This window comes from Dendrobates tinctorius, unplaced genomic scaffold (genome assembly GCF_039654945.1).
Source record: "Dendrobates tinctorius isolate UK_male_01 unplaced genomic scaffold, ASM3965494v1 ptg000276l, whole genome shotgun sequence".
In the NCBI taxonomy this organism is placed as follows: Eukaryota; Metazoa; Chordata; class Amphibia; order Anura; family Dendrobatidae; genus Dendrobates; species Dendrobates tinctorius.
Window position 1 is genome coordinate 4,686,529 of NW_027361943.1, and position 18,921 is coordinate 4,705,449.

The 18,921-nt window shown below is 42.8% G+C and overlaps 1 protein-coding gene across 4 annotated transcripts in view; it reads left to right on the forward strand.

The window, feature by feature from the left end:
* Positions 1 to 18,921, forward strand: part of MED26 (mediator complex subunit 26) — a 93,239-nt gene that overhangs the window by 29,573 nt on the left and 44,745 nt on the right. The window contains exon 1 of one of the 4 annotated variants that reach the window (XM_073559854.1): positions 16,778 to 16,796. The exons of the other annotated variants lie outside the window; for them this stretch is intronic. The gene's annotated coding sequence lies outside the window, so the exon portion shown is untranslated. Of the gene's footprint in view, positions 1 to 16,777; positions 16,797 to 18,921 lie in introns of those variants that run through there. 4 annotated transcript variants of the gene reach the window in all.

Sequence of the window (18,921 nt, forward strand, 5' to 3'; positions counted from 1 at the left end):
CAGCGGGAACCCATAGCGCTTACAGAATAAGCTACAGCAGGAACCCGGATACAGGGATCGCGCCAGCTGATTGGTGCCACAGCTGCATGTGTCGTGGCTGTGTCACAGTGACATCACATGCCTGGAGAACCCAACACACAAGCTTTCCATGCATGTGCTGTGAGTGTGACACAGCCGCAGATCATGCAGCTGCGGTGCTGATCAACTGTCGTGCTCCATGTATCCGTGTTCTGTATCCTCGCTCTCGCTGTAACTTATTCGTTAAGCGCTACAGCTTGCCGAATAAGCGGGAACGTGAACCAAATCGCTCAACTCTAGTTATAAGGGTTAAAATTTGACCAGCGGATTCCCCCCCCCTCCCACCGTTTTGTTTTGCAGCAAAATTTACTAAACCATTTTTTAGGGACCACCTCACACGTAAAGTGATTTTGAAGGGTCTAGATGACAGATTGTCAAAATTGACATCATTCTAGAAACTGCACCCCTCAAGGTGCGTAAAACCACATTCAAGTAGTTTATTAACCCTTCAGATGCTTCACAGAAACTGAAGCAATGTGGAAGGAGAAAATTAATATTTAAATTTTTTTCACAAATTTTCTTTCAACCCAAACTTTTATTTTCACAAGGGTATCAGGCGAGAATGGACCCCAAAACTTGTGCAGTTTCTCCTGAGTCTGATACCTTACATGTGGGGGAAATCTACTGTTTGGGTGCACGGCAGTGCTTGGTAATGAAGAAGCGCCATTTGACTCTTTGAATGTAAAATTGGCTGGAATAATTAGCAGACACCATGTCGTGTTTGGAGAGCCCCTGATGTGCCTAAATAGTGGAACCCCCACACACACAAGTGACCCTATTTGGAAAACCACACCCCTCAAGGATTTTATCCAGGGTCATGGTGAGTATCTTGAACCCACAGGTATGACACAGAATTTGATAACATTGTCATCATATTGAATGTCATCATTAGTGTTGAGAGCAAGTGCTCGCTACTATAGTTTGCATCGGTATGCACCAAATATCTCAGGTGCTCGAGTCCCTGCCCTTCCTGTTTCGCGGCTGTTAGACACAAAAAAGAAAAAAAAACATGCAGGGATCCGTGACACTGAGTGCATACCCATACCATGTCAGAAGAGAGAAATGATTGGAACAGCCAGCACACTTTTTTCTCCTCCTCCCCCTGTTATTACATTTGTATGTGTATTTTTTTCATGAACATATGTCTTGTATTGCTGACCTGTGTTCATGCTTCTGTGGTGGAAGCAAAGCTGAACTTTGGGATCCTAAAAAAAAAAAGCACCACAACCTACGTTTTTGACAACGACGAGTGAAAACGCACAGAAGAGAAGAGCAAAAATTATCCCATATAAAATATATCTTTTCACTAAACTTTGATATTACAATGCCAAAAGCTAAGTTGCTCAAATCACATAAAGACAGTGGATAGTTGATTTACACAGGTGTAAAGCACATGGTTCCTAGTTAGTATAGTGGATTGGGGAGACCAAAAAATAGCAGCAAGTCTCAAAGTGCCAGTGCCCATGCAGTTATTACTTCCATGCGGAAAAAATACCCTTTCTTAGACCGCATGTATAAAATATATAAGTAAGAAAGATGTATGTCACTACTTAATGAGGTGTATATTGTTTTAAGGGAGTGAAAACTGCAGAAATCGGGCTAAATTTTTTCTTACCCATTGTATCCACCTGGGACCAAATGCTGTAATTTTTTCGCATGGAAGTAATAACTGCATGGGCACTGGCACTTTGAGACTTGCTGCTATTTTTTGGTCTCCCCCATCCACTATACCGTGTTTCCCCGAAAGTAAGACCCTGTCTTACATTAATTTTACCCCAAAAAGTCCCACCCTGTCTTACTTTCGGGGGAGGTCTTACATTAGCCGAAAAAAAATGACAATTTCTTTTTAACCAATAAATTAACATTTATTAACATGCTGTTATACCCCATAACAGTGCCGTATCCCACTGCACACAGCCCCACACCCCATAACAGTGCCGTATCCCACTGCACACAGCCCCACACCCCATAACAGTGCCGTATCCCACTGCACACAGCCCCACACCCCATAACAGTGCCGTATCCCACTGCACACAGCCCCACACCCCATAACAGTGCCGTATCCCACTGCACACAGCCCCACACCCCATAACAGTGCCGTATCCCACTGCACACAGCCCCACACCCTATACAGTACATGTTTCCCTACTTGGTTTTTAAATGCTGGACGTTTTCCTCTGCGGTGCGGCTGTGGGTGCGGAAGGCCTGTGCTGCAGGGAACGCTGTGCCAGTCAGCAGGGAAACAGCGGTGACGTGGGGCTGGGGCGGCCAATTACAGCCCGAGCTGCTGGACCAATCAGTGCTCGAGCCGGGGGCCGGCGGTGACGTGGGTAACAGGGGCGGCCAATGAGCTGTTGAGCTGGGCGGATTGCGGGGTTAACACGGCGAGTTAACCCCATGAGCGCTGGACCCGCCCAGCTGCACCTGAGGACACCTCTGGAGCCTGGGGACCCAATGGGGGACAGCGGCGGCCCAAAGGTAAGGGCCTTACATTTCACAGCGGCCCCCAACCCTGCCTTACATTCGGGGGAGGCCTTACATTGAAGGACCCCCCCGTAACCCCCACCCTGTCTTACTTTCGGGGGGGTCCTACTTTCGGGGAAACACGGTACTAACTAGTAACCATGTGCTTTGCACCTGTGTAGATCAACTATCCACTGTTTTTTATGTGATTTGTGTACTTTAGCTTTTTGCATTGCAGTATCTTTTGTATAAACTTTGATATATTTTATATGGGATAATTTTTGCTCTTTTTTTTCTTCTGTGCGTTTTCATTAATTATTGGAGTATCCCGTGCTAATGTAGCCCCCTTCACCACTTGGTATAGGGTTTGACTTATCATTGTGTTCTGTTCTAAGGATTCTGTTTTGCTGTAGGAAAAAATTTGAAGAAACTCCTAGTGTGAACATAGCCTAAGTTTCCACTTCCTTGGACACCTACTGTCCACTCCATAAAATACCCTGAATTGCATTGCTCAGGATGCTGAAGCACTTGGCTCTTAGAGGTAATATGCACACAGAAGTCTATTGAGCCTGCACACCGCTCTCTGGACCCGCTCTGCAGCTTGTGACATGAGGTCGATAGAGAGAGATGCTTAGTATGAAAAATGACAGGTAGAGAGTGATGCCTTGGTTTGCTTGCACTGACTGCAGCTTAGATTTTATGTTTGGCTCCCTGGAGACCTTTGCTCTGGAATGCAGAACTGGTGGTTGTTGGATCAATTGTCAGGAACACAAAGTTACTATGCTCCCTATGTAGCAGGCACTTGTGCTGAAACATGTATAGAAAGAGTCTGCGGTGCAAAGTAAAACCAGTCTGGGTTCTATTCTACTCATGTTTGACTCCTTATTGTTGGCCACTAAAAAAGAAACTGCTATTCTGGATCTCCTCTAAATCAGAATTCTGGTGTATATTTGGCTTTGCTGGTTTCTTTAGGAATATTTAGTACCGGTAGTTGAAGTATACCTGTAATATAGAAAGAAATAAGCTCAAGTACAAGTTTCAAACTTTCATATATTAGCTGATGTCACTATCGTGTTTTCCGTCATTCTACAGGGTTTTATTATCCATAAGCATTAAAAAAAAGGCATAAAGCATGTAACTCATACTATTGGTTTGCAAGCACTTGGCTTTTGAAATTCTGTCAGCTAAAATCTACTTTGTTTGGACATCAGTGCTAGACCTCCTCTTATAATCCTATGACAGCCCTTCATTTATTACATATTTGGCCTTTAATGCTTAATTTCCCCTGCATTGTCTGACTGCAGCCTTTTCTTATGACTGCTGATCAGAAGGCAAACCTTAATGTACAAAATTGCCACCAAGTTTTTGACTTATTTACTGTAGATTGGAGGTACAAAGCTGTCACAAGGTAACTTGAATTGCCATTGTTTAACGTTGGATATGTTTGTGTATATACATATATTAAACCCATTAATGACCGTCAATACGTCTTTTTACTGACCTAGGATATAAGGGACTAGCATCCCCATACAGGTGACAATCCAGCAGCTGTCAACTGTAGACTATAGCTGACCACTTTCTGCATCAACCACAATCTGTGTTGTCACCGTCTAAAGCTAGGGTGCGCAGATCGCATGCAGCCGTGTGCGATAGTAGGCGGCGATGACCGGATGGCGCGGGCAGGGAGTCGGCAGGGGGCGGGGCTTAGCGGCGCCGAGCGCTGCGTGGAAAATAAGCTAGTGTGAAACTAGCCTAAAAGGCCTAACGTTAAAGATGGCACAATCCTTTAGTATTTTAATATATAATTTCATATTTTACATTTTAAAAATTGCAAAAATTAAAATATGCCAAAGTTTGGGCACCTACTAGCATCCCTTTTGAAAGTCTTTCAATTCTCGTTTGTGAGATGTTCAGACATTCTTCCTCTGGAAAATTCTCTAATTCTTGTCATCTTGCATGCTCTGCTATTTTAAGGTCTATCGACAGATTTTCAGTGATGTTCAGATCAAAGGACTGAGGGCCATTGTGAAACCTTGAGCTTGCAACTTTTGATGTAGTTTATTGTGGATTTTGACTTGTGTTTAGGATCATTATACATTTGTAGAAGCCATCCTCTTTTCAACTTTAGCGTTTTGTTTTTTTTTATAGATGGTGTTTTTGTATCAAGAATTTGAAATTTCATTGAATTCATTCTTCCCTCTACCCATGTAATGTTCCATGTGCCATTGGCTCTAACACAACCCCAAAGCATGATTTATCCACTCCCATGCTTAATATTTGGCGAGATGCTATTTTCCTGGAATTCTGTGCCCTTTTTTTCTCCACACATACCTTTGTTCATTTTGGCCAAAGAGTTCTATTTTAACCTTGTCCGTCCACAAGACTTGTTTCCAAAATAAATCGGTTTACACATACTTTTGCATAATTCTGTCTGAATTTTATGTTGAGGATGCAGAAGAGGTTTTCTTCTGATGACCCTTCCATCAAATTCAATTCCATCACCATTCAAATGTATGAACATGCTTTGATCGAAACTATTCCATCGTAGCTCTGGCAGTATGTTTAGGGTCTTCGTCCTGCTGGAAAGGGAACTTACGCCCCAGTCTCAAGTCTTCTGCAGCCTGTAACAGGGTTTCCTCCATGATTGCCCTGTATTTAGCTCCATCTATTTTCCTATCAACTCTGACCAGCATCTTTGTCCCTGCTGAAGAAAAGCCTCCCCACAGCATGATGCACCATGTTTTCCGATGGTAATGGTATTTTCAGGGTGTGTAGTGCTAGTTTTCCACCACATATACAGTGGTGCACTTTGTCCAGAAACTTCTACTTTGGTCTCATCTGACCAGAGCACCTTCTTCCACATGCTAGCTGTGTCCCTACATGGCTTGTTGCAAATGGTACTACTTATGGCTTGTTTAAAAAAAAAAAAAAAAAAAACCTTCTTGCCACTCTTATAAAGGTCAGGTTTGTGAAGTGTACGACTAAGGCCAGGGTCACACAATTTTATATTCTCTCTGCAAGAGAATCGGATTGATTTGGTTAGACACGCTGCTCAAACTTTGTACAGAGCTTGAGCAGTGTCAGCTTAGTGTGATATGATTGAATTTCTCCATCTTTTCCATAGTCTGAGTCTGCGTAAATCCAATTGCAGTCTGATGTTTTACATGCATGTAGTTTAGATGCACTTATTTTTTTTTCTCTCTCCTCCTCATGCCAAATCTGCATGAGGAAAAAAACCTGCAGGGCTCTGCAGTTCAGGGGGTTTTACACTAAGCGATATCGCTAAAACGTCACCGCTTTTGTGACGTTATAGCGATATTGCTAGCGATATCGCTATGTGTGATACTTACCTCCAACCGTCTCCCCCCGCTGTCGCTGATCGCGCGAGAATGTCCGGCTCCATTTCTCGTCGTCGGCTTCCTGCTGTGACGACGAGCGACGCGTGGAGGCGGGCGGGAGGACGTCAGGATCGCTGTGTGTGAAAGGTGAGTATCGTGCGCTGCGTCGCTGCTGCATCGCTGTGAGATCTTTCTGTATGAAAGCTCACTAGCGATCATTTAGCGATGCACCAGCGATCCTGACCGGGTCGGATCGCTGGTCGGATCGCTGGTTCATCGCTAAATGTAAAAGGGCCTTTACCCATAGTATAAAATTGGTCCGAATGCTATCTGATAATACATCAGATAGCCCTTGAGTGAGCACTGATAGTTGTCCTGTGGACAGGTTCTCCCAACTGAGCTGTGAATCTCTGTAGATCCCCCTGGGTGACCATAGGCTTCGCTAATTAGTTCTCTCCCTGCTTGGGATGTCAGTTTAGGTGGGCAGTCATGTTATTTGTAGGTTTGCAGTTGTGCAGAACTCCTTTGTTTTGGATGATGGATTAAACAGTGATCCGTGAGATGTTCAGAACTTGGCCTATTTTATTTTTTTATAATCAAACCTGGTTTTACTTTTCTCCACAACATTGTCTGATGTGTTCTTTTGGTTTTTATGATGCTGTTTGATCCGTAATATTCTCTAACAAACCTAAGGCCTTCACATAACAGCTGTAGTTATACTAAGAATAAATTCTACGTAGGGAGGACTGAATTTACTAATTATATGACTGGAGGCAAATGGTCACTCAGGAATTTATTTAGGGGTATCGGACTACAGAGTGCTGAATGCAAAAATATAAATCTGATAATTTTGTTGTGCATTTAAAATACTAAAGCGATATGATATCCAATACAATTCACAAATACTTGCTACTTTATGTTGGTATATCACATAAGACAATGACAGGCAATAATGCTTTGGAATACAGTGTATTCAAATAGAGTGCATCATATAGGAAGTCGGACAAATGCTGCTTCAAGTTCCCCAGAGGTACACAAAAAGTACTATTAAATTGAATAAAGTTTTAATAAAAAACAATTAAAATTGCGACTTTGCTGTGTTCTTTCTTTTTTTTAATTTCCATCTTTGCTCCAACAATTAAAAAAAAATTAGTCACATTGTGTATCTCCAAATTGGTGCAAAAAGGTAAACTTCCAACTGATTTGACAAAAAACAATCCCTTTATGTGGCCATGTTGGTAGGAAAATGGTTATGCATCTCGAGATGCAGCAAGCAAAAGTGACTTGCTCCCGCCCCTCCTTAACTTGGTTTAATGTGAAAAAGTATAAAACAAAAAACCTATTTGAGATGGCATCATACTGTGCAGTAGTGGGGTATCGGGGTTGGTTGCTACTGTACAACTGTAAGTGCCCTAATGTGCTTAATGAAATTAAAAAAAAAAAAAAAAAAACCCTCATAGCTCTTAATTCAGCCCACTCTTCCTACTGTCGAGCACTGTCCCCCAGTGATTGTGACATTCCATCAGGCTAATAGGGTCCTTGCATTATGTTTTGCAAAGCTCCTTGTGCGTGCCACCAAGGGTAAGTTCACACTAGGTGTTTTTTCAGCATTTTTTTTTTCCTGCAGCAAAACCTTATCTTTCCGCAGGAAAGAAGCTGCAGAAAATAAAGCATGTGTTTCTTGCGTTTTTCATGGCGTTTTTGATGCTTTTTTTGTGGCAGTTTTGGGATTCTAAATTTCTCTTGTGCTTGCTGATGGTTATTGTTGAGAAAGTCATGTTCCATAGAATAAGATTTTGGCACAAATCGTCATACCTGCTTTTTTGGTACATTTTTTTCACCATTCATGTCATTGGGTGAAAAACACTAAAAAAAAAAAAAAGCTGACAAGTGACATGCTTGGTGTCCAAAAACATGCAAAGCACAACATACTAATGACAAAAACAAGGTGTGTGCATGAAATTTCATAGGCTTTGCTGGTACTGTAAAATGCAGCTGAAAATTGGCATAATGCCTAGTGTGAAGTTAGCCTAATAATATCTAATGCATGTGAATGTAACTTGAGGTTGCACCAAATATCTTTCATTAGTGTAACCATACAATAGAAGTTTGAAATCGTATTTTTGGCTGACAAAGCGCACACAACTTGCTGTAACTCAAGTTAATAGGCTAAATATTAATTAATGGAAGCCCCCCTGTGTGTAAGTGACTGTATACATGGTAATTCTGCAGTGAGACTGATGTGCGCTCACGTTGTCTAGATGATGCTGATCTGTGGCTTCAGTACAGCTCAGCTAGGTATGCTTTCTGGCTATGGTCATTGCTACCTACCAGCAGCCCCATGTCTTTCATGTGATCTTTCAGTTTCCATAGAGAGATATAGATATAGTTGGGCTTTGAGGAGTGCCAAGATGGGGGCTAGTTATGTTATGGGGGTGTGATTGGTGCTTGAAACAGTGTAGCACATGTATTGCTTGCTTTAAGTGACACTGTAATTAATGTAAGGGGGTAAGCGGTAGTAATCAGAGCAAGCTCCAATCACTGCTACTAGAGCCAGATGAATGCAGGCTGTTTAACACAGCTGACATTCACTATGAGGAATGGGTTCGTCATAAGCCTACTCAATACACTGGCACCTGAAGTGTGATGTACATGTCATAGGTTGAGAAGCGGTTAAAAAGCAGACCTTTCCTATTCTTATCTACTTTCTGACAACCCTAATGTTTTGCAGCTTCTAAACAATTCCAATGAATTTGCTAGGAAAATGCTTTTGGTGAAGCCCAGAAAGGACCTGTCCTGTCTCATGAAGCATCTCATTTTACATCTGTGTGTAGTCTCTCCTCAATATTACTGTTTACATTGTCAAAGGGGTGTGTCCCTTCATAGGCTGACACTCAGCACTGATTGGATGGTGTTAGTATATAGGGATGATCCTCCACATGGTAACTCCTAGTTGGCAATGTAGCCATTATTTCCCCAAACAAGTGGCACAAGAGGTTTTCTCCCTCACTGACTTTGCTTGGTTCACCTAATTCATTGTATTCCTCAATATTGTTGTCCTTTTTTTTCCCCCACACACTACCCACTTGACACAACCCACGTTTAACCCCTTTCTTACATTGGACATACTATTCCGTCCTTGTGATCTAGGACTTAAGTCTAGTACGTCATATGCGATCAGCTGCGCTCCCGCCGTGAGCGCAGCTGATCGCAGCCGGGTGTCAGCTGATTATCACAGCTGACACCCAGCACATTAACCTCTGGCACACTGCGATCAAACATGATCGCAGTGTACCAGGGGCATAGGGTAGAATCACGCAGCGAGGGGGGCTCCCTGCGTGCTTCACTAAGACCCTCGGAACAACGTGATGTGCTTGCGTTGCTCCGAGGGCCTCCTCCCTGCAGGCCCCAGATGCAATATGGCCGCGGGGGCCTTTGGGGTCCTGCAGGGAGGCTGTTTTCTCAGTGCCTGCTGAGCAAGCGCTGAGAGCCTCCTGCAGTGCCTGTTAGATCACTGATCTGACACTGCACTGCAAAGTGTCAGATCAGCGATCTGACACTATACAGTGATGTCCCCCCCCCCCCCCCCCCCCCCCCCGGGACAATATAATAGTTAGAAAAAATGTGTAAAAATAATTTTTAAAAAAGTCCTAAATAAATTAAAAAAATTCCCTAACTTTTTTGTAAATAAAAAACAAAAAAATACACCTTTAGTATCGCCACATCCGTAACGACCCGCCCTATGAAACTGTCCCACTAGTGAACCCTTTAAAAAAAAGGCAAAAAACAATGCTTTATCATACCACCGAACAATAAGTGCAATAACATGCGATCAAAGACTGATATAAACATGGTACCGCTGAAAACGTCATCTTGTCCCGCAAAAAACGAGCCGCCAAACAGCGTCATAAGCAAAAAAATAGTTATAGCTCGCAGAATAAAGCGATGAAAAAATAATTTTTTATATAAAATTGTTTTTATTGTTTAAAAGCGCCAAAACATAAAGAAAATATAAATTGAGGTATCGCTGTAATCCTACTGACCCGAAGAATACAATTGCTTTACCAATTTTACCACACGCGGAACGGTGTAAACGCCCCCTCAAAAGAAATTCATGAACTGCTGGTTCTTGTTCATTCTGCGTCCCAAAAATCAGTATAAAAAGTGATCAAAAAATGTCATGTGCCCGAAAATGGTACCAATAAAAACGTCAACTTGTCCCGCAAAAAATAAGACCTCACATGACTCTGTGGGCCAAAATATGATAAAATTATAGCTCTCAAAATGTGGTGATGCAAAAACTATTTTTTGCAATAAAAAGCGTCTTTTAGCGTGTGACAGCTGCCAAACATAAAAACCCACTATAAATAGTAAGTCAAACCCCCCGTTATCACTCCCTTAGGGAAAAATAAAATTAAAAGTATTTCCTTTTTCCCGCTAGGGTTGGGATTATTGTTAGGGGTGTGTTGGGGTTGGAGATATAATTGCGGGATTTCCACTGTTCAGGCACATCAGGGGCTCTCCAAACGCGACATGACGTCTGATCTCAATTCCAGCCAATTCTGCGTTGAAACAGTCAAATGGTGCTCCTTCCCTTCCAAACTCTGCCATGCGCCCATAAAGTGGTTTATTTCCACATATGGGGTATCAGCCTACTCAGGACAAATTGTACACCAACTTTTGGGTCCCAATTTCGCCTGTTACCCTTGGGAAAATAAAAAAAAAAAATTGGGGTCAAAAAGATAACTTCTGTGGATAGAAAATGATTTTTTTTTTTTTTTGATTCTACGTTCCAAACTTCTGTGAAGCACTTGGGGAAGTGCTCACCACATATCTAGATAAGTTCCTGTGGGGGGGGTCTGGTTTCCAAAATGGTGTCATTTGTGGGGGGTTTCCACTGTTTAGGCACACCAGGGGCTCTCCAAACGCGATATGGTGTCCGATCTCAATTCCAGCCAATTCTGCATTGAAAAAGTCAAATGGCACTCCTTCCCTTCCGAGCTCTGCCATGCGCCCAAACAGTGGCTTACCCCCACACATGGGGTATCAGCGTACTCAGGACAAAGACCCCTCAAAGTGTCTTGAAATGTGATGTGGTCCCCCCAAAAAATGATGTTGTAAAAATGAGAAATTGCTAGTTAACTTTTAACCCTTATAACTTCCTAACAAAAAAGAAATTTTGGTTCCAAAATTGTGCTAATGTAAAGTAGACTTGTGGGAAATGTTACTTAAGTATTTTGTGTGTCATATCTCTGTGATTTAAGGGTCTAAGGGCATGAAAATTCAAAGTTGAAAAATTGTGAAATTTTCACCAAATTTCCATTTTTTCACAAATAAATGCAAGCTACAGTATATGAACGAAATTTTACCACTAGCTTGAAGACCAATATGTCACGAAAAAAAACAATGATAGAATCACCGGGATCCATGGAAGCATTAGAGTTATTACCTCATAAAGGGACAGTGGTCAAAATTGTAAAAATTCGCCCGGTCATTAACATGCAAACCACCCTTGGGAGTAAAGGGGTTAACCACCGCATCGGCTACTTTTTTTCAGATGTTTTCCAAGTAGACCACAGAAAAAGTAGGTATCCTTTTAATTTCCATGTTCCATCTCCGGAAACTGCTTGCGTTAAAATGCCATTGTACGCTACAGATGCTGCTATGTGTAGGATATATTTTCAAGGCAAGCTTAATAAGTGTTTGTAGCCATGCAATGTCAAATGTCCATCAAGCCGCAAAATAAATTTAGGTTGTCTTGTCCAACACCTAAAACTCGAAAAACAAGCGCAATGTGACTGTTAATTTCCAATGCTTTGTTAATAATTGGTGAGGAATCTATGTAAACTTCCTTACAGCAGCACTTGACGTTAACGTTAAATTCTACATCTCGATGTGGCGTCTGAGAGAATTTCATTTATTTATTTTTGTTTTCTTGCATATTACGAGTGATGCAATTGTCAAAAACATTGGAAAAAATTTCAGAATGCATTAACCAAATTCTCTCAAAACTGACAACTTGATACTGTTCACTCGTGTGTTGGTTGCCTCGAAATTTCCATTTTTTTTTTTTTTATAACAATGTGGACTCCTTTTATAATCTGTAGACCTTTTTTTTTAAAATCCATTTTCACACATTTATCCACTTGGTGACCGAGCCACATTTTTTTTTAATCTGACCGATGTCATTTTGTGGTAATTCTGGAATGCTTCAACAAATCCCAGTCTTTGTTTTAGATTATTTTTTCTTGTCACATATTTGATGGTAGATTTAGGTCGATATATTTATATTAAAGTCATAAATTTGAGAAGAATTAAAAAAATAGCAATTTTCTAATGTTGAATGATTATCCCATTAATCCAGATGGTCATGCCACACAGAAGCCTTAATAAATAACATTTCCTTCATGTCTTCTTTATATCAGCACCATTTTGTTAAATTTTATTTTGTTAGCGTTTTAGGAGGTTTAACCCCTTTCTGACATCGGGCGGAAATAAATTTGCGCTGATGTCGGACCCACTCCCTTTGATGTGGGCTCCGGTGCTGAGCCCACATCTTTCCCGGGACATTAGTTGTTTTGAACAGCTGACGTGCTTGGATTAGCCATGGGTGGAATCACGATCCAGAAGACAGGACCTATCACAGAGGGGGAGAGATATTATCCTGTTGGATGAGAAGTGCTGGGTCTCGGTTCCTGTATAAAAGGACCCTGACTGAAGACTCCATGAGGTAGGATTAAGGTTCTAATGATGGATGTTCCTTCTCTTAGATCTGCGTTTGCAAAGCCCAGTGCTAACCCTGACCCAGTGAGTATACCTGGTAAGGGTAGGTCCCCCCCTTTGGCACAGGATCCATCCTTATGGATATTTCTCTTCTCTCTTCTAGGGAGAGAAGGATCCTGCACCAAAATCAAGGGAAAAATCTGCAAACTGCAAATGCGTTCAAAATTTAGTTCTGGATGAATCGGAATTCTGAGAAAGGAAACTGAACATCCCGACTGATATGAAGGATCGGTTTCCTCTAGATGAAGACGCCTCAAAGTGCTGGACTGAAATCCCCAAAGTGGATATCCAGGTGGCTAGGGTTTCCAAGAAAACTAAGTTACCCTTTTGAGGACTCCTTTCAACTTAAGGATCCACTTGACGGCCAGATGGATAGCTTATTGAGGAAGTCTTGGGAAGCATTGGCGACCTCCTTAAAGACAAATGTCACATCGCCTGCATCATGAGAACCCTATTTCTCTGGCTGCAACAATTGGAAGACTATATTAAGGGCAGTACCCCCAGAGAAGACCTTCTGGCCGAGTTACCTCTCCTCCAGAAAGCTGCTGATTTCCTTGCAGACTCCTCAGCTGAATCATTCCGCATTGCTGCGAGGACATCGGTGTTCTCACACACCACCAGAAAGGCACTATGGTTAAAGATTAGTGATGAGTATACTCATTGCTCAGGGTTTCCCGAGCATGCTCGGTTGTCCTCAGAGTATTGTGGCATGCTCGGAGATTTCGTGTTTGTCGGAGCAGCTGCATGATTTATGGCTGCTAGACAGCCTGAATACATGTGGAGATTCCCTAACAGGCATTCCTCACATGTATTCAGCCTGTCCAGCAGCCACAAATCATGCAGCTGCATCATCACAAACTAAATCTCCGAGCAAGCCAGAATTCTCTGAGGACACCCGAGCATGCTCGGGGAAAAAAGGACCAACGAGTATACTCGCTCATCACTATTAAAGATGTGAAGCGGAGACATCCTATCCAAGTCTAAAAAATGCTCTATTGCCTTCAAAGGAGAATGTGTTTGATCCTGCACTGGACTAATTATTGGAGAAAGTGACCCACAAAAAGAAAAATCTTCCTGAACCAAAAAGCCTCAAAAAGAGGCCATTTCGTCCACCTCAGACGCAAACCCCTCAATACAGAGAGAAAGATAAAACTGGACAGTGGAGCTATCCGAAAAAGGGGTAGAGGAAGAAAGATTTTTCAAAACCCATGTTCAGATAGGAAATGACGCCAAACGAGTAGGGGGAAGAATTTCAGACTACTTCTCAAAATGGCGGGAAGTAACATCAGACCGCAAAATCCTGGACTCATTCAGAAGAGGAGTAAAAATAGTTTCCCTCCTTTCCCCCACAGAGGCTAGAGGTGACATCTTTCATCATCAAGGTTACAGAACATTCTGTACACAGAACTCCAGAAAATGCTATCCTCTGTGGTAATATCTCCGGTTCCAGAAACTGAGCAGGGCCAAGGTCATTAACTTGAAATGACTGAATCAATACATTGTGTATCGAAGATTCAAATTGAGTCAGTAAAATCGACAAGCGTTGGTATCTTTAGGTTTGTGGTCACTCTAGGCCAGGAGGTGTTGCTTCCAGTTCAAGGTCCTTCCCTTCGGCTTATCTGCCCCCGAACATTCACAAAGATCATGGCGGAGGTAGCCTTTTTCAGAAAGCACGACATCTGCATTGTTCCCTACCTGGACAACCTTCTCATCATGGCTTCTTCCATTGTAACTCTAAGAACACATCTCCATTCAGTTCTACATACCCTAACATTTTTAGGCTGGATCATAAATTGGGGAAAATCATCAACCGAAAAGATCATTTTAGGAATCCTCTTTGACTCCCAAAACCAGAGGTCCCCTCTTCTGGTCATCAAACATTAGATCGAGGGTTCAGACCCTAAAAACCCAGAAGAAGGTGACCTTAAGATTTGTCATGTCAGTCCTGGGATCGATGACATGTATTCAAGCACTTCCCTGGGCCCAGGCTCATTCGAGGATCCTCAAAAATGTATCCTCTCTCTCTCGCTGGGACAGCACTCTGGAAGCACTCAGTACAAGAATCTCCTTCACCACGTAAAATTATCCCTCAACTGGTTGGCTCAGCCTAGAAAATCTGGCAAAGGGAATACCTTGGATCCTCTATCCAGTCTCTTCAGTAACAGATGTCAGCAAACGCAGTTGGGGAGCAGTGACCTCTCAAAAGGGCATTCAGGGAATCTGTCCCAAAAAGATAACCGACCTTCCAATTTCAGGGATTTGAGTAGTAGAGGAAGACCTGAGAGCAGCAAAACCAATATTCCATGGAACCCAGGTCTGAGTATATTCTGAAAACATGACCTCTGTGGCCCATCTACGTCATCAGGGCAGCACAAAATTCGAGTCTGCAGCAGGTCTCGGCAAGAATTTTAATTTGGGCAGAACGTATCTTTACCTGCTTTTCATCTAAAAGGATCCGACTACACCGATGCTGACTTTCTGAGCAGCACAGATTTAGACCCATGGGAATGGAGCCTCAGTACGAGGGTGTTCCAGTTAGTAACCAAAAAATGGGGTCTCCCAGATGTTGACCTGTTTGCGAATTGGAAAAAAATGCAAAAGTAGAGCACTTTCTCCATAGGTCCAAATGAAACCCAATTAAAGCTGGATGCCTTCTCTCACCCGTGGAGTTTCAGCTTGGCCTACGCTTTCCTTCCAATTCCGCTGTTGCCACTGATGCTACAAAAGATCAGTACGGACAGGGTCAAAACCATCCTGATCGCCCCTCTGGCCATAGAGGAGCAGGTTTGGGGCTCTGAAATTCCTGAGCTAAGAAGAACCTCTGGCCCTGCCGCTAGACTACGACCTTCTACGTCAAGGTCCCTTTTTTTTTTTTTTTTTTTTTACCCAGCTCCACACAGCCTACACTTGGCAGCCTGGCTCCTGAAGCCATAGTCCTGAGAGCCAGAGGTCTCTCAGATGCAGTCATATCAACTTGGCAAAAAAGGAGAAAACAGGTCCCAAATGCCATCTACTCCAAAATATGAAAGACCTTCTTGGCATGGTATGGATCCACTCCCATCAATCCTTTTCACCCTGCGTTGGCTAAAATACTGGACTTTCTACAGGACGGCTTAGCAAGAGGACTAAAACCCAGTACCTTTAAAAATCCAGGTGTCGTCTCTGAGCTCCTATTTTGATCAGATCCTGGCAGACCACCGATGGATAAAGAGGTTCATGACAGCTGCCTCCAGAATCCATTCAAGAAAGTTCAATATACTTCCAATTTAGGATTTTAATATAGTACTGAAAGGTCTAACTATTCCACCCTTTTGAGCTTATGGACCAGGTCCAGATAAACAAACTATCCTGGAAGGTGGCACTACTAGTAGCCATTACAACAGGGTGAGCGAGATATAGGCCCTATCCATTAGGGAACCTTATTTGAGAATTCTGGACGACCGACTAATATTCCACCTAGACCCGTCATTTCTGCCGAAAGTATCATCTGACTTCCACAGGTCCCAAGAAATAATTCTACCCTTCTGTGACAACCCAAATGACGAGAGAGAAGCAGGATTCCATTCTCTGGATAGTCCACGAAGTATTCTCTTCTACTTAAGTCAAATACAACATTGGAGAAAGGATCATAACCTTTTTTGTCCAGTAAGGTGGACCAAACAAAGAAAAGAGAGCCTCCAAGAGCTCTCTGGCAAGTTGGATCAAAAAAACAATCACAGACACGTAGCCAAATCAAGATCTTTCTCGTACAGAGTCGCTAAAGGCCTATTCCACTAGAGCTGTCGCAGGCTCCTGGACTGAAAGGGCCAATGCTTCCATTGAGCAGATCTGCTGAGCTGCTACCTGGTCCTCGGTCCATACCTTCACTGAACACTACAGATTAGAACTAATGTCCATAAAGCCCCCTTCTCACATAGCGAGATCGATATCGCTAAAGCGTCTCCAATTTTGTGACGCATCAGCGATATCGCTAGTGATCTCGCTACATGTACCTGCGACCAAATCCCCCCCCCCGGATATCGCTGATCACACTCTAACGTCCTGGGCCATTTCTTCCTTGTTGGCGTCCCGCTGGCGCCGACTAGCGACGCATGAAAGCAGACGGAAGTCGTAATCACCGCTGCCGTATGACAGGTAAGAGCGACCGCAGGTGGATCACTTATCGCTGCTGCGTCGCTGGTGAGCTCTGCCTGTTTGACAGCTCGCTAGCGACCATTTAGTGATGCACCAGCAATCCTGAGCGGGTCGTATCGCTGTTGGGATCGCTGGTGCATCGCTAAATGTAACGGGACCCTAAGATATAACCTTTGGCAGGGAAGTCCTCCAGGCTGTTGTCCCATTTTAACCATTATTCTTTGGTATTTCTCGTTTGCTGTCATGGCGGGGATTAGAGAAAATTGAATTGCACTTACTGGTAAGGCCTCTTTCACACTTCAGTTTTTTGCATCAGTTATAATCCGCCAAAAAGGCGGACAAGCGGATCCGTTCTCAACTGATGTGAACGGATGGCACAGGATCCGTTTTCAGACGGATCCTGAAAATGAAGAAATTTAAAGGAATCGCTGGCTGGGAAGGAGAGAGAGAGAGAGAGAGAGAGAGAATGAATTTTTTTTTTTTTTTGTCCGGCACCCAGAAAGAATTTCGGGTTAAATGAGTGTCTGGAGGATCCGTCAGAGAAAAAAACGTTACAAGCTCCGTTCTGAAATCTTTGAGGATGGTGACGGACAGCAACTTTTGGCGGATCCTCACAAAAAACGGATGCAACGGACAGCAATCCGTCACAATCCGCCATTAATGCAAGTCAATGGGAAAAAAACGGATCCTCAAAAAAAATTTGAGGATCCGTTTTTTTTCAAAACCTGGCGGATTGTGACTGATTGTAAAAAACGGAAGTGTGAAAGAGGCCTAATTTGGTTTCTAAGGCCTGTTTCACACTTCCGTTTTTGACAATCTGTCAAAATCCGCCGTTTAAAAAAAAAAAAAAAAAAAAAACGGATCCGCCATTTTTTTTGGTGGATCCGTTTTTTCCCCCATTGAGTTGCATTGCCGGTGGATCTTGAGGGATGGCCATCCGTTGGATCCGTTTTTTTTGCGGATTCGCCAAATTTTTTGCGTCCGCCGACATGCCTGGACGGACCATGCAACGTTTTTTTTTTTGCTGCAGGATCCGCATTTTACAGTGCACATGCCCGGAGGAAGGAAGTCAGCTGCAAATTTAACCCTGAAATCCTTTCTGGCGGACGGAAAAAATTCTCTCTCCTCTCCCCGGGCTGCGTATTTTTTTTTTTTTCCAGTGGCATCCGTTCACATCAGTTAGCAACGGATCCGCTTTCCGCCATTTTGCCGAATTTTAACTGACACAACAAAACTGAAGTGTGAAACAGGCCTAAGACCCTCTACGACAGCACAGGTAATCCCCCCCCCCCCCTTAAAATGTTGTGTTCATTTGATTCTTTAGTGTAAATTAAAAAAAAAGATTCAAGCATTCATTCTGTGTGGTCCTTGGAAAACACTGAGGATAGAGGGAAGGGGAGGGCTATTTAAACCTCTTGTGTTTTCCTGTCCCTAATTAGGATGGGGAGGCAACCTCCAGTGTGCTGTCATGGAGGGTCTTAGAAACCAAATTACTGGTAAGTGTAATTCTATTTATTTTTCTTTAGCAACCTTTTTTTTCACTACTTAAATAAAAAAAAAAAAAACCTAGACATGTTTTGTATGTACAAACTCGTAATGACCTAGAGAATCATAATGGCAGGTCAGTTTTAGCATTTGGTGAACATACAGTAGTAAAAAAAAACAAACAAAAAAAACTGTTGTGGAATAGCACCTTTTTCTGCAATTTCACCACACTTGGAGGGTTTTTTTTCCCCATTTTCCAGTACAAGCAATGGTAATACCAATGGTGTCATTCAAAGGTACATCTTGTTCCCTCCCAGGGCCATATTGATGTAAAATTGTTTATAAAATGTTGGCTCAGGGGAGCAAAAAAGATGCAAAAATGAAAAAGGGCTGCAGCGTTAAGGGGTCAAACTTCTAAATTTTACAAATGGCTTTAGTCGCCACTCGCCTTGACGTTCAACACAGATCGCCTCTAGGAACCAGTGTGCAGCTGCTGAGGTAAAGTGAAAGCTGAGATCTGATTGGTTGCTCTAGACAACTAGAACAGTATGACTGTGAGGCAGTGTCCATAACTGAAATGTGCGAGCCTCCAGGACGCACATTTTCTGGTTGGTGTGTGTGAGCAAAAAGCAGCACCAAA